Raw genomic sequence first — 13,629 nt, 5'->3', positions numbered from 1 at the left:
GGGCTTCAATTTTCTTCTAGGCTAGACTGTAGGAATAGCCAGGGCTGAAAAGACTGCCCATGTAGAGCACTGTCATAACCTCATGTGCTCCATGAGATGGAAGTTCACTGGAATAATCTGCCCAGCGGAGCAGGAAAGCCAATGTCACAGGAGCTGAGAAATCCCTACCTCTAGTCCCAGTACAAGTGGGTAGATGGTGGTGGTGTTTTTGGAAGCAAGGAGAAAGTGCAGCCAACAAGCAGACAATTGAGAGTGGAAGGCCAAGAGATGAGTGGCTGCAATAAGGGTGGACTGCCATCCCAGCAACATCCCTCTTACTCTGCTACAGGAGGCCCCAGCCCAGCTGGACCCACCCTCTAGATGTGTCAAGGCACATGCATAAAGGCATGTGTTCCTCGGGGAAAAGGCTATGGGATGCCCTGCATGCAGCTGGCTCTCTGCTGCCATCACACAGCCAACACCCAATCTACTCACCCCTCTCTTCCACCACAGAAAGAAACTGAGATACATGTAGAGATCACAGAATAGGGAAGACCTTAAGATCTTCCTTCTGGTTACAAGGCTGCTTTATACCAGGCCTTTCCTTGCCTTCAACTGTGATTCCCACATCACTTAGATGTATTAGATATAAAAGCTGCACTGTCTCCAAGGGGAATGCTTCTTTACTTAGTCTGCACAGCAGAAAGAAAAGGTCCAGCCCTTAGCAAGACACTCATGTAGCCTGAAACCCATGAGCACCAGAGGCTCCCAGATTTCATCAGCAGACATTTCAAATCCTCCTTTGCTACTCAGCCTGAAAGGATACTCTCTACATGGCTCCTTGAAGAGCTGTCAATTCCAGAGGCTCTTTGGTGTCACACTGCCAGCCTCTGCTTTTTCCACTAGCTCACCCACTTTGGTCAGGTCATTATGCCCCTTACCCTAGGGAATTCTGCCAGCAGTTTTCCTCCTTCCATATGGGTCTTCCCATGATTTAGAGAAGTAACACAAGAGCTGCCCTTCTAAAAGTTGCTTTTTCAGTTTCAGGAACAGAATTAACCCACCCAATTAAGTTTGAAGATGCTTAAAATAAACCATTTTTCAATATGTACACACAAAGGCTAAATGCAAACCAGAGTAATGCACAGGTGATCTCTAAGGCTGTACTGAGAAAACAGTGACTAGATTATCACACACAGAAGCCTGTCCTGCACACAGCAAGTTAAATCAGGATGCACAACCACAGCCAGCTCAAGGCAGGAGAGCTCTTCCAAGGTGTCTGCAGTGAGTTATGGTGAGATTTTCAAAAACACCACAGGTGTAACAGCGCTACTCTGAAGGGCAACTTAAACACAGCAATCCTCATGCTGCCTGAACATGGTCCACTTGTTTTTTAATGCTTCTTTCCTTACTGGTTGCTAGATTAGACTGAAATTTTTTAAGGATTTATCTTGATGACTTAGAAAAATACATGTCATTTCTTAACTTGATTCAGGTAGTACAGGATCATAAAACTGAGTAAGTCTTTTAAAAAACAAAAGTCCACAGATCCCATTGTAGAAATTTCAGGTTACCCTCCCAGGTAACAATCAGGAAATCTTCAACAGTTCCAGGAGTGCTCCAACAGTTCCAAAATAACCCTAATGTTCTGAAAAAAGTGTTTTCAACTGTTTCTTGGACCAATAATCTAAAGCATATGCCAAAAGCTGCATGGCGATGGTATTAATTCTCAAAAAATTTCCAACAAATACCACCTGGTTAATGTTCTCGAAGCTACAGCCCAGCCTGACAATCCAAACCTCTCATAATCTCCTCCATAAATATCTCACACTAGTTTATCCACTTTGGTGCTACCTCCACAAGATACCATTTCAAGAGCTTCTTCAAAAGTGCTATAGCCAGTAAGAAGACAGCAGAGACCAAAAAAATTTCCTCCACTAAGACTTGTGCCTGTGACCCTCTTGTAATTATCTTTGGAGTACACTACTAAAATGCTAACCCCAGAGCAAATGTTCAGCAGAAGCAGAGGATGTGGGTTTTTCAACTCAAATGGTAACTTCTGACACTTTTGAGAATCAGCAGGATTTTCAAAGTAATAGCACTGTGATAGTCCATTGAAACCAACTGAGTCAATACATAAAATTCCTTGGATTAAGCAGCCTAGTTCATGCAGTTTGCAAAGCTGAAGATCACCTATCTTTTTATCCACACAGAGTCAGGGCCTTCAGCTCCAAGTACACGTCTCTAATGCCCCTGGACCCATAAGCCACATTGGAGGTCAAGTACTTCTGAATGCTTTGAAGACTCTCCACTTCTTCCTCTTGTTCTTCAGCAGTGATGTCTTTGGGTTCAAAATAAACCAGCATTTTACAAGGGTTCCACCAATATCCAAGCCAAACCATGGAAAAAGCAGCTGCTTTTTCTGGAGGCTTTCGACCTGTGAGCCAGAGACCCAGGCAGGGCCGCTGTAGGAGTTGAGCCCATGGGGCCTCACACCATCTGTGGAGGCCCAACAGCAGGCGCTGACAGGCTGCTCGCCAGAGGCCCCAGTGACACCCGTCTCTGCCCTACGGAGCCTGTGGGCGCAGGCTCCCCAGCCCAAGAGGCTGAGGTGGAGGCTGCCCTGCCATGGTGCTCCAGGGGCAAGCCGATCATGCCGGCTCCCATTGGCACCCCCCACTGCTGCCCCCCCATCCAGCCCCACTAGGGCTGGAATCCTCTTGCCTCCTCAGAGGCAGTCCTGCCTGAGCCTCTGGATATGCTTTGATGAGGCAATTGGCCCTTTTCTCCTTTCTTCCATCCTCCACATGCTTGTACCTGAACCCTCACACATTCTGTCAGCTGTATTTTTGTTTTTGCATTTCAAAGTCAATGCCAAATTCATTCTTTACCTGAGACCCATCTTTCATACGTTGCTTATAGGTTGATCCTCAAAATTGAAAATTAGTGCTTTCCCTAATTTATATTATTGTGTCTTTTTAACTATCATTTACTGCATAGTCACATAATGTTCAACAATTACATTTCTTTTTATAGGTTTAAGGTCATGATCTCTAGAATCCTTGGGGAAGAATATTCTAGTGCCCAAATGAAATAAATTTTCTTTTATCATTTCAGAAATAACTTAAGATGATGCTGTATTTTAATGGGCTTTGTATTTGTATCATGACTTATTTTACACAATTTTTGTTGCTTGTGTTTCCTGAAATTTCTATTTGTCTTTCTTTTATTTTTACTGAGAGAACATTTCTTTACTACATCATGGATATCACACATTTCCATAATTATTCTATCTTTAATGGAGACCACATTTCATTTTTGTTCTTGAAGACATTGTATTTGGGGGCCAACTGACTTCCTATTCTGATTTAGATTGTTTAGCAAACTCCATGCACAACTCTCAACCTGGAATTTTTTTTTTTTTATTAAACTTCACTCCTATTTCCACTCCCTCATATTCTACATCATTACTGGTTTGTACCTCACTTCTCTGGAATATATCCAAAGGCATATTGAACAGAAACAAACAGACACATAGAAGGGAGATGAAATTTCTGAGCACTTGCAAATTTGAAAATGTCTTTCATATGCCTTCATGTTGATTTAGAGTTTGGTAGAGCACAATGTTGAGAGTCACAACCAAGTCAAGATGGCACCTGGCACTTTGCCAGGGGGAGTGGTTTGAGAAGTAATGCCTGCAAGCCATTAAGATGATGCAGATTCCTTAATGACTGACTGCTGTATCTAATGATGTTAATTAAGATAAGCTGTGTATAATCATTAAGATGATGAGGATTCCTTATTAGTTGACTGCTGTATCTAGTTTATGTTAATTAAGTTAAGCTGTGTGTAATTAGTTGGGTATATATACTTCTCTGTCTCATAATAAAGTGGCTCCAGCTGTATCAACCTTCACAAGTTTCTTGTAACCATCCACTCCCCCCATCCCACCCCCGTTATTTTGCCCACCCCCGACAGATGGTGGCCCATATGGGGAGGCCCGGGACACTCGGGTTAAATGACAAGGGAAAGCTGCCCATCCTTAGAGATAGGACAGGAGCAAATCTGCTCATCCCTAGAAGTAGATAGGACAAGAGGAAGGATGGACATTTTGAGAAGATGGAGAGGATTAATACAGTATGTTTGTGTCTTGTTTTGTCTTGGTTTGTTGTATTGTCTTTGTTACAAAAAATCGGAAGGGGTGTTAAGTAAATTGCTAAGGTGCACTGTGCACAATAGCCTAGATATGGAATAAACCTAAATGTCCATCAGGAGATGAATGGATCAAGAAAATGTGGTATGTACACAATGGAAATTCTATTCAGCCATAAAAAAGAAGAAAATCCTGCCATTTGTAACAACAGAGATGAGCGTATAGGGCATTATGCTCACTGAAATGAGTTCATGACAGAAGGACATATTCTTCAATATTCCACTTCCAAGAGATTCCTAAAATAGTCAAATTTGTAAAAGCAGAAATATAATGGTGGCTGCCAGGTACTGGGGGAGGGGGAATGGGCAGTTTCTGGTCCATGTCTAGAAAGTTTCAGTGAACCAGGATAAGTAAGTTCTAGAGATCTGCTGTACAACACTGTGCTTGCAGTGAACACACTGTCCAATAAACTTAAAATGTAGTAAAAAAGGTAGACCTCATCTTATATGTTCTTACTACAGTAAAATATAAAAATAAAATCCTTTCTCTAATCATTTGGTGTTCTAAAATTTCATGGTAACATGGCACGGTCTTTTTTTCCCCTTGGTACTCATTTATCCTTTTTATTAAGTATAGTTATGTCTTTAACTTTGGAGGAGAACTCTCTATATTTTTTACCATTTCATTCTTCCTTATTTTTATTTTTTCTCTATTCTTTTAAATTTTTTTTAAGTATTGATTACTTTTAGTTGTAGTTGGACACATTATCTTTATTTCATTTTTATGTGGTGCTGAGGATCGAATCCAGGGCCTCACACGTGCACCTCAGACATGCTAGCTGAGTGCTCTACCACTGAGCCACAACCCCAGGCCCAACATTGTGTGTGTGTGTGTGTGTGTGTGTGTGTGTGTGTGTGTGTGTGAGATGCTGGGGATTGAAGCCAGGGCCTTGTGCATGTGAGGCAAGCACTCTACCAACTGAGCTATATCCCCAGCTATTTTTCTTCTCTATTCTATTTGCTGGATGTTGGAACTTAAGGATTTATTTTCTTTGTTTCACCTTCTCTGAAGCTCTCTTTTTCTAATCTCTTGATTTATTTTCTAGAGGGGGTCCTAGTCTTTGTCTTTCAACACTTCAATTTTATTTGGGGGGTTACTGGGGACTGAACCTAGGGGTAATTTACCACTAAATTACATACCCAGTCCTTTTTATGTTTTTATTTTAAGACATGGTCTTACTAAGTTGCTGGAGCTGGTCTGAAACTTGTGATCCTCCTGTCTGAGCCTCCTGAGTCCCTTGGATTACAGGTATTTGCCACTAAACCTGGCACACTGTCCCATGAACTTTCAATTGATTTTTAAAATTTTAGCAATCATATGCTTAGTTTACAAGACTTTCCTTTTGTATTTTATTTTGATGTGTGTGTGGGGGAGGCAGGGTGAGGAGTAGGATTATCTAGGGCTAATTTTGTGGAAGTAATTAATATATTTTCAAATTTCTCTAAGAATACAAATTCAAATATTTTAGTTTTTTTCCCTATTTTATAAGCCTACAATCTCTGTTCTTCTTTCTGGATTAGTAAATCTTGGATTTGTTTGTTTATTTTGCTTATTTTCTTTGTCTTTCAACACTTCAATTTTATTCGGGGAGTTACTGGGAATTGAACCTAGGGGCACTTTACCACTAAAGTGGATCTTTAGTTGTCCATCATATTTAAGAATGGGACTGTCCTAGATAGCTTTTTGGAGTTTCTTACTATTGAATATATAGGTCTTTCCTCCTACAAGTTAAGTGCCTGTGCTGGGAGCTCCATGTACATGGGAAGGATAATTAATTATGGTAATGCTGGTTACCAAAATAAGCCTCAAAATTTCATTGGTTTTCTATGATATTTGCTTGTTTCTCAACTGCAGCATGATTCAGATGTTCCTGATTCATGGGTGGCTTTTCCTCATGTAGTGACTCAGAGACCAAGGCTCCTTCAACTGATGCTACAGCCATCTTTGACCTTCTTGGCTTCTGCTTCTGGCTGGCACAGGGTGAGTAAGAATGTGAAAATTCACTTTTTCTTTCTTTATTCCTTCCTGTCTTTCCCATTTCCTCAGCACCACCCCACCATCCACTGGGTACAGAACCCATGGCCTCACAAATGTTTAGCATGTGCTGTACCATTGTGCTACATCCCAGCTCTGCAGTTGCTTTCTTAAAAGCCCTGGCCTGAAAGTGACACACACACCACTTCTACTCACATTCCGTGTAGTTAAATAGCTACATTTGGATATAAGGGAGGCCAGAAAACGAAATACCCAGTCTGGTAGTCCCTTCCCAGAAAAGCATCAGGTTAAGGAATGAGGAAGTCAAGTTCTTGTTACATAGCTAACCACAGCTTTTTAATATATTTATTTAAATTGTGGATGGGCAAATACCTTTATTTAATTAATTAATTTGTTGATTTTTATGTGGTACTGAGGATCAAACCCAGTGCCTCACACATGCCTGACAAGTGCGCTGCCACTGAGCCACAACCCTAGCCCCAGCTAACCACAGTGTCAATAAACAGATTTACCCACTAGTTGCCTTAATCTTGGGGTTAGAATGTTGATGACTTTTAGTTTTGCAGGGAGAGGTTTGGAACTCCAAAGAAGGAGGCAGAGGGCTTTACTGAGGACATTGATGTCCATCCTCAGCATACCTAATTCTCCTCAGTTTGATCTGTTTTTCAGAAGAAGAAAACTTATTTGATTTTTCCCAGAGGTGAAATGCTAGTTGGTATTTTATGTATTTAAAAATGGTAGAGGAAGGCAGGAAGTTTAGGCAGATATCTGGTGCCATCATGTGCTAGGCCCACTTTCAAACAATCCTTCCATTTTATCCTCTTAGCTCTCTGCCCTTAGAGGCACCTGCAAACTGAGCCTGAAGCTTCTTTGGGTTTCTGCCATGGACAACTTATCTCTTCTACACTAAAATCACTTCCTGCATATTCCATCCTGCACTGGCAATTCTCCTCCTGCTTCCCTTGGTGTTCTGAATTAATTCCCATTTATCATTAGGCCTTAGAAAGGTAGGGAAGAAGTTGTCTTGTGCTGGGTCTTGAAACCCCAGAAGTTTCCTTGCAGGAATGTTTCATGTATTCAACCAGAGTTTTATTTGGCTATATTATCTTTAAAAAGTCACTTATCTGTCTGCTCAATTGTTTTAAAGCATGTTCAGAACTAACAGCTCAGACTACTAATTTTGGGTTTTCATCAGGGAGCATGGCTCCTAGAGTCTGTCATCCTGTGCCTACCAAAAGGCCAGCAGGAGGGTGATATTTGAAGTGTGTTTAGAGGACATTTGCTTCAATTATTTAACCTCTATTCTTCAAATAAATTGGAACAATCATTGGCCTAGTCTTAGCCATAACTGCCTTGAATGAGTTGTGGTTTAGCTTTATGACCTTCATTTTAACAACACGACATAGTACCCTTATTAAGCCTGTTATTGTGATTATTTTAGGATTTTTTAAGAGACATTATTCGCTATATTTATCTTTCAGAAAGATTTTTTCAAACAACTCTTTGCTACAAAAACTTGACTTTTTTCAAAACCCAGATGCATTCCCTCCTTTCTGATAATGAGAATTGTACAATTCATTGTACAGTCATGTGCTGAATGCAGATGATTTGATCAACAAGAGAAACCTTATACTTGGTAGCTAGAAGATACAGCTTAGTGTGTAGTGGGGCTATGCCACCTAGGTTTGTGTATGTGCACTGGTGTTCACTCAATAACATTGTCTAAGGATTTGTTTTTTAAAATACATCCCTGTCATTACGCAACATGATGGCATTTCCTTTTATCATCTTTTTAAAGTTCTTTAGTCTTGATTTTATTCTCTGAAAACTCTAAAAGTGTCTCAAAGATCATGTGAATTCAGGGCTGTGGTTGTAGCTCAGTGGTAGAGAACTTGCATCACATGTGGGGCACTGGGTTTGATCCTCAGCACCACATAAAAATAAGTAAATAAATAAAATAAAGGTGTTGTGTCCATCTACAACTAAAAAAAAGGAAAAAAGAAGAAGATAATATAAATTGAGGTAGAACTGGGTTGGTAATTGGTTTCATACTTTACCCGGCTGCAATTCTCAAATGGGGACAGGCTAAAGGTGGGCAGGGTGAAGAGTGCTCTGTGATTATTTAAGGCTTTTTAAATTTAATATATGGTACAATTTTAACATAATTTGTTTCTTATACATTTTATAAATGTAAACATAAATTAAAATACACATTAACTGGAAATCTACTTGAGAAATTTGTGTTTTTTTAACCTTGCAATAATGTGGCCATAATTCTTACATAATAGAACTTTTTGGACTCTACTTATAGTAAGATTTTACTATACCTTCCTTTATTTATTAATTCTACAGGGTTAACACAATGTACACACTATTTGTTGACAATGATCAGCATACATTTTATGTTATACTTATTGTATAATGAATGGGTTATTTTATTATACACTTCAAAACTCCTGTACAAGATAACATAAATAACATGAATATGAAAATAAAGTAAATAAAAAAATTTAGTTGGGTACATTTTGTATGTATCTATTTTGATAGAATATAATATATTTGGTACTCATTTCCATAGAGAAAATACTTTTCTTCCTTTTAAATATTTTTTTGAAGACATACAAAATAGCCTTACTATTTGTAGTGGATTGAAAAAGGAATCTGCAAAATTTATGCCCATTGGAACTTCAGAATATGATCTTGTTTAGAAATAAGGTCTTTGCAAATGTAATGAGTTAAGATGAGGCCATACAGGATTAGAATGTGCCCTCAAATCCAATGATTGATGACCTTGTAAGAAGGTCATGGGAAGACCCAGAGACACGTATAGGGTGAATATCTCTTATGCCAAAGGCAGGGATTAAAGTGATGCAGCTAAAAGTCAAAGAAAACCAAGGATTGCTGGCAGCCACCACAAGTTAGAAAAGGGGCTGGGGAGAGAATCTCCTCTGAACCTTTAGAAGGAACACACTCTGCCAACACCTTTATTTTGATCTTCTGCCTCCTGAATTAGGACAGAGTAATTTTCTATTGTCTTAAGTCATGGGGGTTCTGGTAATTTGTTATAGAAGTTATAGGAAACTGCCCTAGCTCAAATTTAAAACATCTCCTTCTGTGACTACTAATAAGTTGAGCATTTACTGGATCTCCACAAATAACTGCCAGCTGATAACTTTCCAAATGAGAGTTAACTAACTCACTGGTACCTAGAGGAGCATTTCCACAGTAATCTTAAACAAAACATGATTAAGAAAAGCCATTTTCCCCTTCTTTTTCATAGAAAACACACTGTGGATTAATATAAAATGCTTTAGTGCAATTTAAAAAGCTTTGATCACATGAATATTTTTATATGAATTATAGTCAAAGGAGATGACATAAATGAAGGTTGTCAAATCTTATGATGCAAAGAGATGCTACTCACAAGTAATTTGAAGAAATTTTTTTATTCTGTCAAAACCCACAGCTGGTGCCCACTTTGTGTTTGATTAATTAATCTTGGGAAGACACCAATAATAAAGAAGTGATCTACAATACTTATGAGAAAAAAAAAACAGATTAAATGTATTTTCTTGAATGATAAATTTTCATGATTTTATAACATGGAGAAAAAATATAAAAAAATGATAAATGACACAGGAATAAATTAAAATTATTATTTTTAAGAATATTTTTTAGTTGCCAATGAACTTTTATTTTATTTATTTATATGTGGTGATGAGAGTTGAACCAGATGCCTCACACATGCTAGGCAAGTGCTCTACCACTGAGCTACAACCCCAGCCCCACAAAATTGTTATTTTTGTCAAGTCATGAATGTATTTTATTCAGAATGAATTTGTAAAATTTGTATATTCATAGTTAAATATGTTATTGAGTCTGGGGAAAAAAAACACTTGGTTGAATAAATTGCTTTTAAAGAAAAAGGCCTACATCATGGTCCACAGAGTCTTACTCAAGCTGTCATTTTGATGTTCTGTTGCCCTCTACTGCTCAGAGAGACAAATTACAGTTAGCCCTTTTCTCTACCAAAGTTGATTTCTTTTCTACAGGTTAAAAAAAAAAAAAAAAGAAAAGAAAAGAAAAAAAAATGTCCATTTGCTTAATCAACTACTTATGTTCAGAAATAAATAAATAATACTGGAAATTAGAATACATAAAATCATCTGTTTATGTCTCTGTGAACTCCTCAATGATAGGGACTCCTTTTTTTATCTTCATATCCCTGGCAGCCAATATACTGTTTAGCATGGTTGTGTACTCAATAAATATTAGGCAAAGACAATGCTGAGGCAATCTGTGCAATTATTCATGTCTTCATTTATCATTTTTATGAAATTCCTTATTATAAATATCATTACCCTATATTTATAAAATTAGTAAAAAAATTCTAATATATGAATTCCATAAAGAATTAAAGTTATTTTAACATCGATATTACTCACCATTTCAAACCCTTTATTAGTAGACATTTTGACTGTGGTTTAACGTGAGTACTTTTGTGGCTATGTTATTCTTTTTAGTTAATTGGAGATTTTTTTGCTGGTTGGTTAGGATCAACTGTGGGAGGCAGAAAATGTGAAAATACTAGTGACTTAAGATCTGAGTTTGTTTCTGTTACACACAAATCTATGTATATCAGGTCTGACATGAAGTTTCCATTGTCCACAGGATCCTGACTCCTTCTGTCTTATAGCTCTATCATGTATCAGCCATGTGTACTAAGTGTTATGAAGAGACACAGAGCCTCTGTGAGAGTGCATTAGGACGTCTGTATGCCACATCAGAGTGGAGGTTGGCATATGGGTATTCTGACAGAAGGTGTGATGTAATGCTCCATTACAACTCTATAAGATTGGTGTGCTCAATTCTTTTTTATTTTTTATTTATAGACAGAGTCTTCATAATTTGCTTTAGGACCTCACTATGCTCAGGCTAGCTTTGAACTTGGGATTCTTCTGCTTCAGTCTCCCAAGCTGCTGGGATTATAGGCAAGTGTCAGGGCTGGTGTGCTCAATTCTGAGCTACATGATGCCCAATAAAGTTCAGAAATTGATATCCTATGAATTCATAGCTCAAAATTAGTAATAAGGCCCAAATATCTTATTTCTTTTGTAACATATCCTTCTCATTCTTCACAGTAATGATCTTGAATCTCTTATTTCCTCAAATTTCTGGTCCTCACACCCTGTCCTTCTGATACTTTCTGCTTTACATTCTTACATCCTCATTTTTGCCATAGTTCTTCATTTTTCATTTAAGAAATGGAAGCTACTGAATGGGCCCTTTCTCCACAAGGTCATATCTTTTTTTCTACTGTCATATCTCCAAACTCTCAACAGAGTTTGTACCTGTTTTTTTTTCTTTTTTTGCATTGAAGGAGGAGTATCTACAGCCGAAGTCAGCTACAGGTGTGAATACAGAGAATTGGATTTTCTCAAGAACAGGGTTTTGAAAATGAGTAAGAGAAATGGACTATAGAGCAGGGAATAAAGGGATGTTTAAGATACTGATTAAGATGATGGATCATGGAATCTAAGTAGGAATAAAGAGAGAAATGAGGACATGATGAAGTGAGGACTGTGACAATATGGAAACATTAATAAATTGTAGGTCCTGTGAGGACCTTTTTCTTTGACTATTAGGTTATTTGTCTTCTTATTGATTTATAGAATTCCTTGTGTGTTCTGAGCACCATCTTCTGTTGGTTGTCAGGTTTGTATTTTCATTCTATCTGGGGGTTTCCCCCCAAATTTTTATGATATATTTTGATGCACAGATGTTTTAAACTTTACCGAATTTATATTTTATGATTTGTTTTTTATGTTTGAATTTGGAACTCCTTTTCTATACTGAGGTTTTAAAGGTTTAGTTTAAATCTAGGAGATTAAAATTCTCCTAGAATTTAAAGGTTCACCTTTTTACATTTAGATCTTCACCTAAAATGTATTTTTATTTCTAGTCCTTAATGCTCATTAACTGATTTCTGTCCCATCAGTTCATCAAAGATGCTTAAAAAATGCAGATGCTTTTTTTTTTTTCCAAATTCAGAAGACACAATTGAGGAACAGGCTCCAAATTTCCTTGTTCAGCTACTCTGAATGTGTGAACATATATTTATATATTGTATATATTTGCAATTGTCAATTCATGTTACATATCGGAAAGTTAATTTTTTCCCTTAGATGCACACGCACTCGCTCACAGACACACACACACACACACACACACGCACACACATTAGGATTTTGTTTTAGATACATACATATTCATATATATGTAATACACACCCCCCACACACAGAGACACACATCCAAGGAGAAAACAACATTAGGACTATTTTGGTATTATATGTGCATATGTATTTCTCCCTTGGCCCAGGAGTACCAAATGGGAGCTTATCTACAGCAGCCTTGATTTTGAGCACAACTGAATAAAACAACCACGTCATAAACACAACCACTCAGCCAGTTTAGAGGCCAAATCAAAATTGTGTGGGACTCTCCATCCAAACAAAACTAGGGGGAACAATGTGGTCCTCAGCTGAGACCTGAGTGGCCTCAGGATGGGCAAGGCCACAGCCTCCTGACCCCTGTGTTCTGTTGGCGGTTGCAGCGCTTCGGAAGCCCCCTGGTGCCCACTACCCAGCTACAGGGATGGGGCTCTCCTTCCTTTTCGGGCTCTTTGGCACTCTGTCATCATGCTGCGCAGGGTGTGGGGCTTTCTGCTGCCCACGGTGGCTGGGCTTGATTACGATGAAACCTACCACGTTTTTGAAGAGCTCTTCCGGAAGCTGGACCGTCATGGGTGTGGGATGGTGGACATCGAGGAACTGCCAAGAGTCCTGTAAGCCATGGGCGTCCCTCTGATGGAGGACAGCAGGTGGGGCGTGGTGGCGTCTGGAAGGCAGGGGGCTGGGGTAGGCCGCTCGAGGCCTCTCCAGCCTTCCAAGCTCTCCTCAGGGACTCGGACGTTCTTTCCTAGTGAGCAGCTTCCTGCAAATGATGGGGTTCTGGGAACACTTGGTGCAAGTTCATGTTCTATTAGTGAGCTGCTCTGTGAAATGCACAGGGAACCTTACTGTTCTGCCTGAGGGGCCACCACCACCCAAATACATAGAAGGAAACATGAACCAACTAAGCCAGAGGAGGGTCCCTCTTGGTGGCTGATGATGGTTCATCCAAGTGCTCTCCTCAAGGGCATCCCAGCTTGGAAACTGGGGCCTGCACCCCTGCAGAGGAGTTGCTCCCAAGGCCCCATCCTGGGAAAGTGCTCATCAGGGAGCAGGAACATGTCTTGGGGCTTTCCCGTGTGCCCTCACCTTTTGGCTGATTCAGGGAGGGGCCAGTAATTACAACCACAGATTTTCAGTTCAACCCTATACTAAAGGCATATCTATACTATAATACTGTACAGTATAGTATAGAATTGTCATAAACAAA

At 39.1% G+C, this 13,629-nt stretch overlaps 1 pseudogene; it reads right to left on the bottom strand.

Moving 5' to 3' along the window:
- Positions 1-1,568: 1,568 nt before the first annotated feature.
- On the bottom strand, positions 1,569-2,646 carry LOC144249268 (pantothenate kinase 2, mitochondrial pseudogene; annotated as a pseudogene).
- Between the last annotated feature and the right edge of the window lie 10,983 nt (positions 2,647-13,629).

This window comes from Urocitellus parryii, chromosome 11 (assembly GCF_045843805.1).
Source record: "Urocitellus parryii isolate mUroPar1 chromosome 11, mUroPar1.hap1, whole genome shotgun sequence".
NCBI classification, from domain to species: Eukaryota; Metazoa; Chordata; class Mammalia; order Rodentia; family Sciuridae; genus Urocitellus; species Urocitellus parryii.
The sequence above is the reverse complement of the archived record's forward strand: the minus strand, read 5'-3'. Positions and strand labels throughout refer to the sequence as shown.